This window comes from Vicia villosa, linkage group LG5 (genome assembly GCF_029867415.1).
Source record: "Vicia villosa cultivar HV-30 ecotype Madison, WI linkage group LG5, Vvil1.0, whole genome shotgun sequence".
NCBI classification, from domain to species: domain Eukaryota; kingdom Viridiplantae; phylum Streptophyta; class Magnoliopsida; order Fabales; family Fabaceae; genus Vicia; species Vicia villosa.
The window spans coordinates 99,966,090-99,979,732 of NC_081184.1; the positions used below are offsets into that span (position 1 = coordinate 99,966,090).

The following is a 13,643-nucleotide window of genomic DNA, read 5'->3' on the forward strand; positions in this document are numbered from 1 at the left end:
CACTTCACAATCTTCCTCACTTTCGTCCTCAGTTTGGTAGATCGGATTTTCAAAGTCATGACGGGCAATAGCAGAATCGTTGTTGACTGGATCCAGAGTGTATGTGAATCTGCATGTTAATTACGTGAGTATGTGTGAAGAAAAAACATAGCTATTTGAAAGAGAAGAAAGAAGGAAAAAGGATCACAAAATTTAAATATGCAAGCGTCCCATGATTTTATTGAATGCACATGATCATGATATGATAAGCCCTTATAGAAGGACCGGTGTGCTAAGGCACACGGCTTTTCAAGCTCATGGTTCGATTGTTCAGGAACCACTTTTATCTTTGCACAATATACACAAAGAAAACAGGAAATGGCATTTACTCCTGGTCAAAGGAGATCACATCCTCAGCTTTCCAGTTGTTCAATCCACTGTTGTGAGCAGGGGGTATCCAGCTGTTCCAGTTGCAGTTGTCTTTTTCATCTTCCACAACATTGATTTCATTAGTGGGAAAATGAGCCGGTGATCCTTCGGGATAAGGGATATACTCTGCTGGATACGAGAGCCCAGGCTGAGATATCTCTGTTGGCTGAGCGAGATGCTCGATAAGGCCGTCCCATGCAGTCGGGATGATGTTTTGAATAGAGACTTGTGCATCTTGATGAGGAGTGTATGCTGACAGAAAGCAACCCTCGTTATTTGGTATTTCCCTGGCTTCTTCAAGAGCGAAATTGTCATCATAATGTTCATCCCATCCAGTTGGGACAATGTCCTCCATAGGAATTTGTGAGCTCGGAGGAGCGGAGTATTTCACCATATAGTCATATTCGCCGCTGGGTTCTCCTAGCGTGTCCCATACTTCTTTGGGTGGATTTTGATATTGCTTAGTGACGGGACTTGTGAAACTTTCGTCATTTCAAATTTGATCACCCCATCCAGTCGGGGTAATGTCTTCCAAAGCAATATAAGAATTCTGAGGTGCGGCATACTGATAGTTATACCCGCCGTTTGGTTCTCCCGCAGCATCCCACATTCCCATGGAAATGGGTGGAATCTCATCTGGACATGGCTGAATGACATGGTTCATGAACACTCCTTCATCTTCAATAGCGTTTACTTCTTGGCTGACGAAGTGTGACATCAATCCTTCAGAACGAGGACTTTGATCATTCTTTTGATTTTCACTATCATAGCCCAGGCCTAGTTTGTCAGACTTGTAGGGTATATCGGGAAGCTGTCCCCATACTGTGCAATCACCCTGTTCAATCATGGCTTTGGCATCTTTGAGAGAAGCCATAGTTGTAGTTGGAGTAGCAGGAATATGCTTGGTGGTAGAGACATCTGGGGAGACCACCTCAAATGATTGGCATGGAGTTTCGATGAATTCATCCTCCAACTCAACATATTTGGAATTGCTTAGGTGACTAACCATATATTCCTCTTCGCCATAGACTGTGACAATCTTTCCTTTTACTGGATATTTTAACTTCTGATGCAGGGTAGAAGTTACAGCGTTTGCCCCATGTATCCAAGGGCGTCCAAGTAAACAGGAGTAGGCTGGGTGAATTTCCATTACGTAAAAGATAGAATCAAAGATTTGAGAACCCACTCTGATTGGGAGATTCACTTTTCCGTATACCGTTCTGGTTGACCCGTCAAAGGCTCTTACCACAACATCACTTGGTTGTAACACAATTCCTTCGAAGTCAAGCTTTTCTAGTATTGTTTTCGGTAACACGTTCAAAGAAGAACCGTTATCTACTAGCACATGAGATAGAGTGGTGCCATTACATTCAATGGAGATATGTAGGGCTTTGTTGTGATTTTTTCCAGCAGGAGTTAGATCCACATCAGAGAAACCGAGACCATTGTTCACGGTTAGATTGGCAACACAATTCTCAAATTGGTCGACTGAGATCTCTTGAGGCACATGCGCAGCTTTGAGGAACTTCATCAGAGCTTTGGCATGAGCTTCTGAATATTTTAGCAGAGATAGCATTGAGATTTTTGAAGCGGTGTGCCCCAGTTGCTCAACCATATTGTAATCACTCTTGCAGATGATTTTCAATATTTCCTCCATTTCTTGCTTTGATGGATCCTCAGTAGTGATCTCCACCGGGGTTTGAACTTGTTCAACTTGTGGCTCTTTGCCTCGAGCGTTGACATTTTGATTAGGAACTGGGACTCGGACTGGACCAGCAGCAACATTTGGAGAAATTTCTGGTGAAAAGATTCTTCCACTTCTCGTGATCTTGCTGGTACCCACAATATTACCCACAGTTGGAGTAGTTAACTTTGCGGTCTCTTCAGTCGAGATACCCTGCTTAACTCCATGAACGTAAACATTAGCGTCGTATCCCCATGGGACAGCTTTGTCTGAGGAGTATGGAAATGGAGTTGGACTAGCAATGACTACTGATGCCACTTTGAGTGTAGCAGAAATTTTGAATGGAGCCTTGGCAGAGATTTTGAATGGTAAGCTGGAGATCACTGAGGCATCCTCTATTCTTATCCCGTTTGCAAAGACTTCGCACAGCACGTCCATAGAAGGGAGCCTCTCTAACATAATGATACGGCGATCCATCCACTTTTGAATTCCCATCCTCAGATTTTCACAACCATTGGGCAGGTATGAGCAATAAAAGCAGTCGGGGTCACATCCTGGGAAGTAACCAGCTCGGATTAGCTTTCCTTTGACTTCGCAGAGTGGAGTTGATAATTCGGTCACATCATAGATGTAAACAGTGTCCAGGATAGCGTTGACAGTTTTGTCATGCTTTGGCATAGGTGCGGTGATGACATTTGGAGTTTCTGGAGGATCGAACTCAATTTCCACAGCATCTATCATATCTTGTATTTTATTTTTCAAGGCCCAGCAGTGATCTGCGTCATGTCCTGGAAAGTTTGAGTGATAGGCACATGTTGCATCAGGGCGATAATTCGGAGAGGAAGTGTTGACATTCTTTGGAGGACCTTTTAATGTGATCAGATCTGCTTTTAGCAAGTGCTGCAATGCCTGAGAGATTGGCATGTTGATTCTGGTGAAATTTCTTCTTGGTGCATCTGGTTGACGCGTATATTTTGGCTGTTGATCTTTTTGAGATGCAGATGTGGAGATCAGAACTGCCCCTACAGATTGATGCTGCTCACTTTTGCGACTTTTCTGAATTTGTGTTGCATTGACCTCATTTCTCCCGCTGATGGGCCTTTTTGTAGTACCAGAGGAGGAACCTATTTGAATTTTTCCATTTTGAATGCCACTTTCGACACGTTCTCCGGTCAATATAAGGTCAGTGAAACCTGATGATGAGCTTCCCAGCAAATGGCTATAGAAAGGGCCAGTTAAAGTGCCCATGAACATGTCGACTAGTTCGCGATCAGATAAGGGTGGTTGAACCCTTCCAGCCATATCTCTCCACTTTTGTGCATATCCTTTGAAACTTTCTTTTGGTCCCATAGACATGCCCCTTAGCTGAGTACGGGTTGGCGCAAGATCAGCATTGTATTGGTACTGTTTGTAAAAAGCAGCAGCTAATTCTTCCCAAGTATGAACCTTGGTATTTTCCAGCTGGTAGTTGTAACACCCTTCTAAAACCCCACGGTAAAATAATATAATCAGAGTAATAACACATCAAGGATGTTACAATTATTAAATAAATAAAACATCAAAGTCGATTGTCATGCTTTTATTAAAATTAACCAAACTTCAACATGTGTTCATCACAGCGGAAACTTATTTCAAACAATGTTAGGAGCATATCCAAACAGCTCATCAATACATAATCCATAAACAAAATAACAACATAGTATCTCAAGTAACGCTAAGACTAATCGATCCCAGTGTTACAATCAGAGCATGACTCGACACGAACTACGGGCTAGCTTATAAGCTATCTTCACCCAATCACACGCCGCTACATCCTTAATCTGAAATCATCAAAGTAAGGGTGAGTTTCATTCGAATTAATAACCATTATACAATCATAAGCAATGGAATATCATAGCAATTATCATCCACTCATCATACATAGAATCGGAATTTGTTATAACAACCAAACATCAGTACATAAACATATTCTATCACTCCACACAATCGTTCAGTCATACCATAATATAATGCAATGAATGAACTGACACTAATGCATGTGGTACCATCCATGGGATAAACCCATCCAACCGATCTTTTTCATCACCAAGATACAGTTTTAACCAGCACAAATTCCACACAATGGGAATTATGCCCACCATTTTGATCCACTTTCATCACCGGGATCCATCACCAAAAATGTATGCCAATGAATGCAACATATAACATGCTTACAACATCACCAATCCGATGTAACACATCGTCTCATTATCATCACCAAATCATCACCAATAAGCATGTATATATATTCTTAGCATTCATACAAACACATCACACGCATACATGAAAGTCATCAACCAAGAAATAATATAATCACAAATAAACAACTTGGACTTCACATCCATACCACCTATTCATCATATAGGCCTTTAATTCAGCTTCACAATGCTCAAAACGGCACATAAATCGGATACTCGGATCAAAAGTTATGAGCTTTCAAAGATAAAACATTTTTAGAAAAATGCTGCAGGAACGGGGTTGTCCCTACGTGGGAACCGGTTCCTGGCTGTATCCAAAATCACGTCTCTGATTTTTACTATGGGGAACCGGGTTGTCCCTACATGGGAACCGGTTCCCAGCTACCCAGAACCCATATTTCTCTGTTTTTACAAGGGGGAACCGGTTCGTCCCACCTGGGAACCGGTTCCTACGTACCTGCACAGCAAAAATCACTATTTTGACAGCTTTTACCCTATCCCATAACCCCAATTTCAGGTACATACGAACATAGCACACAATTAACATTGTTTTTCACACAATTACACATTTCAAATAGGTTATTGACATGTATTAACATCACATATCACAAGTATCAACAGGATTATGTCAATTCATACAAGATCATCAAAACCTAACAAATTCCCAACCCGACACGTACGAATGAACTAAACAATAATCCTAATCAATCCTACTACCTATAATCGCATAAGGATTACTAACCCGAAGAATCCCCCCTTACCTTAGAGTCGGATCTTCGAAGTTCTTCTCCCCCTTTGGCTCTTCTCACTTTCACGTGTTCTTCAGTCCCAATATCTGCTTCTACTGCTTCTGCTTCTCTTTTTCCCAATTTCCTTTATTTTATGAAAAATAAAATAAAACATTCTTAATGGGCTTGCTTAGTTAACACCCCCCTTCTACTAACTATCACACTCAGCCCAACACCATATTTTATTATTTTCCAAATAATTCCCACAGATTATTAATTCTAATAATTTAATTAATAAAATAATTAAATTAATACACTAGAATTAACGGGGTGTTACAACTCTCCCCCACTAAAAGAGTTTTCGTCCTCGAAAACATACCTCAAACGAAGAGTTCGGGATAAGAGTCTTTCATCTGACTTTCCAGCTCCCACGTAACATTTCCACCTGCAGCTCCTCCCCAAGCTACTCGGACTAAAGCTATTTCCTTACCACGTAGTTGCTTTATCTTCCGATCTTCAATCCTCATAGGCAACGCCTCAACTGTCATATTATCTCTCACTTGCACGTCATCTGCCTGGATTACATGAGACGGATCCGCTATATATTTCCTTAATTGAGATATATGGAATACGTCATGTAGGTTTGCAAGTGTTGTTGGTAAAGCAATACGATAAGCAACCTCTCCTATTCTTTCTGTAATCTGAAACGGACCAATGAAACGTGGCGTCAACTTCCTTGACTTTAGTGCTCGACCAACACCCGTCGTAGGAGTTACTCTAAGAAACACATGATCTCCTTCTTGAAATTCAAGTGTTATCCGCCTTTTATCATGGTAGCTCTTCTGACGACTTTGAGAAGCCTTCATCTTCTCTTGAATCATCTTAATCTTTTCTGTCGTCTCTTGAACAATCTCTGGTCCAATCACTGCACTTTCACCAGATTCATACCAACACAGTGGTGTCCTACACCTTCTACCATACAAAGCTTCAAATGGAGCCATACCAATACTCGAATGGTAACTGTTGTTGTAAGTAAATTCAATCAACGGCAAGTAACTATCCCATGTACCACCTTTTTCCAATACACAAGCACGCAATAGATCTTCCAATGATTGAATCGTCTTTTCAGTCTGACCATCAGTCTGCGGATGGTAAGCAGAACTTAACCTCAATTTAGTACCCAAGGCCTTCTGTAACCCTTCCCAAAATCTGGATGTAAATCTTGGATCTCTATCTGATACTATGCTCGAAGGAATACCATGCAAACTTACTATTTTCTCAATGTACAACTGTGCCAACCTTTCCATCGAATAATCCATCCTCATCGGTATGAAGTGAGCAGACTTCGTCAGTCTATCCACAATAACCCAAATAGCTTCATAGTTCTTAGCTGTTCTTGGCAATCCAGATACAAAGTCCATGGATATGCTATCCCACTTCCACTCAGGAATAAATAAAGGTTGCATAGTTCCATGCGGCTTCTGATGTTCGATCTTTGACTTCTGACAAGTCAAACAAGAATACACAAATTCAGCTATGTCCTTTTTCATTCCAGGCCACCAGAATAACTTCTTCAAATCATGGTACATCTTAGTAGCACCAGGGTGAATACTCAATCCACTACGATGTCCTTCTTCCAAGATACTCTTCTTCAGTTCAGTAACATCAGGAACACAAACACGGCCGCCAAATTTCAAGATGCCATTCTCATCAATTCTGAACTCATCTCCTTTCCCTTGGTTAATTAAAGTCAATCTGTCAACTAGTCCCACATCATCTTTCTGCTTTTCTCTGATCTCATCAAGAAATCCACTTGTCAGCTTTAACATACCTAACTTGATACTATTCGAAGTACCTTCACATACTAAACTTAAATCCCGGAATTGTTCAATCAAATCTAGTTCTCGTACCATCAACATTGACATGTGCAAGGACTTCCTACTCAAAGCATCAGCAACAACATTCGCCTTACCCGGATGGTAATTCAGCTCGAAGTCATAATCTTTAAGGAACTCTAACCACCTCCTCTGTCTCATATTAAGCTCTTTCTGATCAAATAGGTACTTCAGACTCTTATGATCACTAAACACCTCGAACCGTGAACCATAAAGATAATGTCTCCATAATTTCAACACAAACACCACTGCTGCTAACTCTAAGTCATGAGTCGGGTAATTCTTCTCATGCACTTTAAGTTGTCTCGACGCATAAGCGACTACTTGTTGGTTCTGCATTAGCACACCTCCAAGTCCCATCAATGAAGCATCACAATACACAACAAAAGATTCTGCCGGATTCGGCAAAATTAAAATAGGAGCACTAGTCAGCCTCTTCTTTAATTCTTGGAATCCTTCTTCACATTCCGAGTCCCAAACGAATGCTTGACCCTTTCTAGTCAACTTCGTCAACGGTAGAGCTAACTTTGAAAATCCTTCTATAAACTTCCGATAGTAACCTGCAAGACCCAGAAAGCTACGAATTTCAGTCACGGACTTCGGAGCTTCCCACTGAGACACAGCTTCTACCTTTGCTGGATCTACGGCAATACCGCTCTTAGAAATTACATGACCCAGAAAACTCACTTCACTTAACCAGAAATCACATTTCGACAGTTTGGCATAAAGCTTCTTCCCTTTCAACACTCCCAGCACAATTCTGAGATGCTCTGCATGCTCGTCTTCATTTGTGGAATATATCAGAATGTCGTCAATGAACACCACAACGAACTTATCAAGATAAGGGTGAAAAATCCTATTCATGTATTCCATGAAAACACCAGGTGCGTTAGTAACCCCGAACGGCATCACAGTGTACTCATAATGACCATACCTCGTTCTGAACGCAGTCTTCTGAATATCGTCCGCCTTCACACGAATCTGATGATACCCAGACCTCAAATCAATTTTGCTGAATATACTAGCTCCGACCAACTGATCCATCAGATCATCAATCCTCGGCAATGGATACCGATTCTTGATAGTAACTTTATTCAGTTGTCTGTAGTCTACACACAACCTCATAGATCCTTCCTTCTTCTTTACCAATAACACCGGTGCACCCCACGGTGACACACTTGGACGGATGAACTCCTTCTCCAACAATTCTTCTAATTGACTCTTCAACTCGGTCAATTCAGATGCCGACATCCTATAATGTGCCATCGATATAGGACTGGTTCCAGGAACTAATTCAATAGCAAACTCTACTTCCCTTTCAGGTGGTAGTTCTCTGACATCTTCTGGAAAAACTTCTGGAAATTCTCGGACCACTGGTAATTCCTTACTTGCTACTCTTCCTTTCACTTCCATCGACGCAAAAAGCATAAACACGGCTGCCCCTTCTTGAATTGCTTCACCCACTTGTCTTGCAGTCATTGCCAACTCATCAACATTAACTTCTTCAGGAAAGATGACCGTCTTCGTAAAACAATTGATATGAACTCGGTTAAATTGCAACCAGTTCATCCCCAGAATAATGTCAAGTTGTTCAAGTGGAAGGCACACTAAGTCCATTCCAAACTTCCTACCAAATATATCAATAGGACAGTTCAAACATGCAGATGAAGTGGTCACTGAACCCGACGCAGGAGTGTCAATAACCATACTTCCATCAATCTTTGATATCTCCAAATTCAGCCTCTTAGCACAATCCAATGAAATAAACGAGTGAGTCGCACCAGTATCAATAATCGCAATTAAAGGTGTGTTATGTATGAAACACGTACCTTTAATCAGTCTATCCTCCGGAGTAGTTTCTGATCCAGACAAAGCAAAGACTTTTCCCCCAGACTGGTTCTTCTTCGGCTTGGTGCACTGTGTACTGATATGACCTTCTTCTCCACAGTTATAACAAGTCACAGTTCTCATCTTACAGTCAGGAGCAACATGGCCTACTCTGCCACACTTAAAGCACTTCTTCTCTTCTTTCTTGCACTCATTCCTCTTATGTCCTGGCTCACCACAGTTGAAGCACCTAAAGGGAGCACCAGAATCTCCCCCACTAGGCCTTTTCCAATTACCAGCTCTTGGGTTTCCCCTACCATATGGTGTACCTCTGTCCATAGGCTTCTTACCCTTTTTATCAACTAACTCGCGAGAGTGAGATGATCTCAGCTTAAGACTGTCTTCTTCAAAGATTCTGCTACAGTCCACTAAATCAGCAAATCGGCGAATCCTTTGATACCTGATGCCCTGTTTGATCTCATCACGAAGACCATCCTCAAACTTGATACACTTAGAGAATTCTCCAGCTGCATCGTTGGTGTAGGGTGTGTAGTGCTTAGCCAATTCCACAAATTTGGAAGCATATTCAGGCACCGTCATACTACCCTGTTTCAGTTCCAAGAACTCAATCTCCTTCTTTCCCCGAACATCTTCAGGATAGTACTTCCTCAGAAATTCTCTCTTGAATATGGCCCAAGTAATCGCAATCCCATCTGAATCCAATTCAGTCTTAGTAGTAACCCACCAGTCATCAGCTTCTTCTGATAGCATGTGAGTACCGTACCTCACCTTCAGATTTTCTGCACAATCGATCACTCGGAAGATCCTCTCGATCTCTTTCAACCATTTCTGAGCACCATCAGGGTCATGAGTGCCTTTGAACAGTGGAGGGTTGTTCCTCTGAAAGCTGTTCAACTGCCTGTCAGCACCAATCGCAGCTCCATTAGCATTCCCTCCCAATACACCAGCAATCATGCCTAGAGCCTCTGCGATAGCATCATCGTTCCTTCCACCTCTTCCAGCCATTGTTCTGCTAAATCACAAAACAATCTCATCAGAATAAAAGTATCGACAGTGTTTACCTTACACTAGTCGCATACAAGGGAACACTGACACTAAGACTCTGACTCAAACGACCAACTATGCTCTGATACCACTATTGTAACACCCTTCTAAAACCCCACGGTAAAATAATATAATCAGAGTAATAACACATCAAGGATGTTACAATTATTAAATAAATAAAACATCAAAGTCGATTGTCATGCTTTTATTAAAATTAACCAAACTTCAACATGTGTTCATCACAGCGGAAACTTATTTCAAACAATGTTAGGAGCATATCCAAACAGCTCATCAATACATAATCCATAAACAAAATAACAACATAGTATCTCAAGTAACGCTAAGACTAATCGATCCCAGTGTTACAATCAGAGCATGACTCGACACGAACTACGGGCTAGCTTATAAGCTATCTTCACCCAATCACACGCCGCTACATCCTTAATCTGAAATCATCAAAGTAAGGGTGAGTTTCATTCGAATTAATAACCATTATACAATCATAAGCAATGGAATATCATAGCAATTATCATCCACTCATCATACATAGAATCGGAATTTGTTATAACAACCAAACATCAGTACATAAACATATTCTATCACTCCACACAATCGTTCAGTCATACCATAATATAATGCAATGAATGAACTGACACTAATGCATGTGGTACCATCCATGGGATAAACCCATCCAACCGATCTTTTTCATCACCAAGATACAGTTTTAACCAGCACAAATTCCACACAATGGGAATTATGCCCACCATTTTGATCCACTTTCATCACCGGGATCCATCACCAAAAATGTATGCCAATGAATGCAACATATAACATGCTTACAACATCACCAATCCGATGTAACACATCGTCTCATTATCATCACCAAATTATCACCAATAAGCATGTATATATATTCTTAGCATTCATACAAACACATCACACGCATACATGAAAGTCATCAACCAAGAAATAATATAATCACAAATAAACAACTTGGACTTCACATCCATACCACCTATTCATCATATAGGACTTTAATTCAGCTTCACAATGCTCAAAACGGCACATAAATCGGATACTCGGATCAAAAGTTATGAGCTTTCAAAGATAAAACATTTTTAGAAAAATGCTGCAGGAACGGGGTTGTCCCTACGTGGGAACCGGTTCCTGGCTGTATCCAAAATCACGTCTCTGATTTTTACTATGGGGAACCGGGTTGTCCCTACATGGGAACCGGTTCCCAGCTACCCAGAACCCATATTTCTCTGTTTTTACAAGGGGGAACCGGTTCGTCCCACATGGGAACCGGTTCCTACGTACCTGCACAGCAAAAATCACTATTTTGACAGCTTTTACCCTATCCCATAACCCCAATTTCAGGTACATACGAACATAGCACACAATTAACATTGTTTTTCACACAATTACACATTTCAAATAGGTTATTGACATGTATTAACATCACATATCACAAGTATCAACAGGATTATGTCAATTCATACAAGATCATCAAAACCTAACAAATTCCCAACCCGACACGTACGAATGAACTAAACAATAATCCTAATCAATCCTACTACCTATAATCGCATAAGGATTACTAACCCGAAGAATCCCCCCTTACCTTAGAGTCGGATCTTCGAAGTTCTTCTCCCCCTTTGGCTCTTCTCACTTTCACGTGTTCTTCAGTCCCAATATCTGCTTCTACTGCTTCTGCTTCTCTTTTTCCCAATTTCCTTTATTTTATGAAAAATAAAATAAAACATTCTTAATGGGCTTGCTTAGTTAACACCCCCCTTCTACTAACTATCACACTCAGCCCAACACCATATTTTATTATTTTCCAAATAATTCCCACAGATTATTAATTCTAATAATTTAATTAATAAAATAATTAAATTAATACACTAGAATTAACGGGGTGTTACAGTAGTACCATTCGAGTTGTGTACCCGACAGACTTTCTTGGAAGAAGTGAATCCACAATTTGTTATCTGTTGTATGAGGTTGTATCTTCCTCACATAGGATCTCAGATGTAGTTTCGGGCAAGAAACTCCATCATATTTTGCAAAGACAGGAACTTTGAATTTTGGAGGGATAACAACATCCGAGATGAGCCCCAGATCATTGAAATCTAAGCCAGGTACTTTTTGTATCTCCATAGCTTTCATACGGTCTTCCAGCTGTTGGTATTTGTCATCATCCGGTTCGTCCCCAGAATGATCATCTTCTTCATTTGAAGAGAGAGAGGGTTTAGCAGAACCCTGGTTGCTTTGATTGTCTTCTTGTTCACCATCACCGACTGTTTCAGGGATCTGTGGCTTTTTGAACTTTTTGACTGGGATTTTGATCTTCCTTTTCAGATGACTCAAGCCTACAGATCCTTTGGGCTTCTTTTTCTTCTTGATTATCAGGGCTTTCAGTTCTTGTTGCCCCTTTGCCAGTTCCAGAATTGCCACTTGAACTTGGGCATTCTGTGCTTCGAGATTCTTGATGCTTGTCTCGGATTCCATCTCTTCTGACTGAAATAAACAGCGAGGAGATGAGAAATCCGTCATGTGAACCTGTTATGCAATGTGTATGACTGGATGCAATGTATATGAATGAAATGTATATGCAATGTATATGAATGCAATGTATGAAATGTATATGCAATGCATGAAATGAAATGTGTGTGCAATGTTTTCAAGGATCTTAGAGTTTAGATTTGTTAAAGAAGAAACAAACGTTAGTTAATCAATTTATTCTTTTTTTCTTTGCCTCATTTGGGCTTACTAGACAGAAATAAAATAAATGATCCTTTAGGTCTCCCGTGGACGCTTTCTCTTTGCCCCCAGGAATGTGTTGATCTGCCGTTCTTCTTGAAGCTGTCTGGTGAGCTCCAATATCCTTCTCTCATAGTCCTGACAGTGTGCTTTGAAGGTGTCTCTTTCCTCTTTTAGTTGAACCCAAGATTTTTGCAACTCTTCTAGGTCAGTTGGCATATCCGGGTGTAGAATAACTTGGGGTTCGTATCCTTCGACCTCTGGTTCAATAGTCACAGGTAGAATAGCGGGATATGGCATAATGAGTTTTTGAGCATGAGTGCGGACCCATCTGAGGTAAGGTTCCATAGGGATAGAATTCCATTGCCCCAAAGTTTTGCTTTCTATTCTATAGACACTGTCCCATGCATGTATGAACCTTCGTCGGTGTCTATGAGAATCATTCTCGTAATCAAACACAATGCCACGGATAATCATGTCATGAGGACCGTTGCTCCTTGCATATCCGAATTGGCGTAGAGCTAAAGAGGGATTGTAAGTGATGCCTCCTTTGATGCCAAGGAGTGGCACATTAGGGTACTCTCCACAATGATCAATGATAGTAATGTCTCTTTGAAAGAAGTTGTTCCACCGGATATCTGAATGAGACAAAGACATAATCCTGCGAGACCATTGCATTCTTTGTTCATTTCTCAACACTGATCGGGGAAGATGAAATGTAAACCACCTAGCCAGTAGTGGTATACAGCACATGAGAGTTCCTCGTTTCTTCATGGTACGAGTGTGTAGAGAATGTAGAATGTCTCCCAGCAATGTTGGTACCGGGTTACGGATTAGGAAAAGGTTGATGATGTGTACACTTATGAACTAATCGGGATTTGGGAATAAAACCAACCCATAGATCAAAAGTGCCATAACTTCCTCAAAAGCTGGATAACTTTTGTTTTCTAGCACTAGTCGAGCCTTTTCCAACAAGAACTTGGCAAGCAAACCCTTAACTCCACTCTTTGTTTCCCAATTGGACTCGATTTCT

General features: G+C 40.9%; 2 long non-coding RNA genes across 2 annotated transcripts; both read right to left on the reverse strand.

The window, feature by feature from the left end:
* Positions 1-3,639: 3,639 nt before the first annotated feature.
* On the reverse strand, positions 3,640-5,180 carry LOC131606924 (uncharacterized). The gene is made up of 2 exons (XR_009285117.1): positions 5,091-5,180; positions 3,640-3,912 (listed from the first exon to the last, which is right to left on the reverse strand). It is a non-coding gene; the product is annotated as an uncharacterized LOC131606924 (long non-coding RNA).
* A 4,837-nt stretch (positions 5,181-10,017) lies between these two features.
* Positions 10,018-11,558, reverse strand: LOC131606925 (uncharacterized). The gene is made up of 2 exons (XR_009285118.1): positions 11,469-11,558; positions 10,018-10,290 (listed from the first exon to the last, which is right to left on the reverse strand). It is a non-coding gene; the product is annotated as an uncharacterized LOC131606925 (long non-coding RNA).
* Between the last annotated feature and the right edge of the window lie 2,085 nt (positions 11,559-13,643).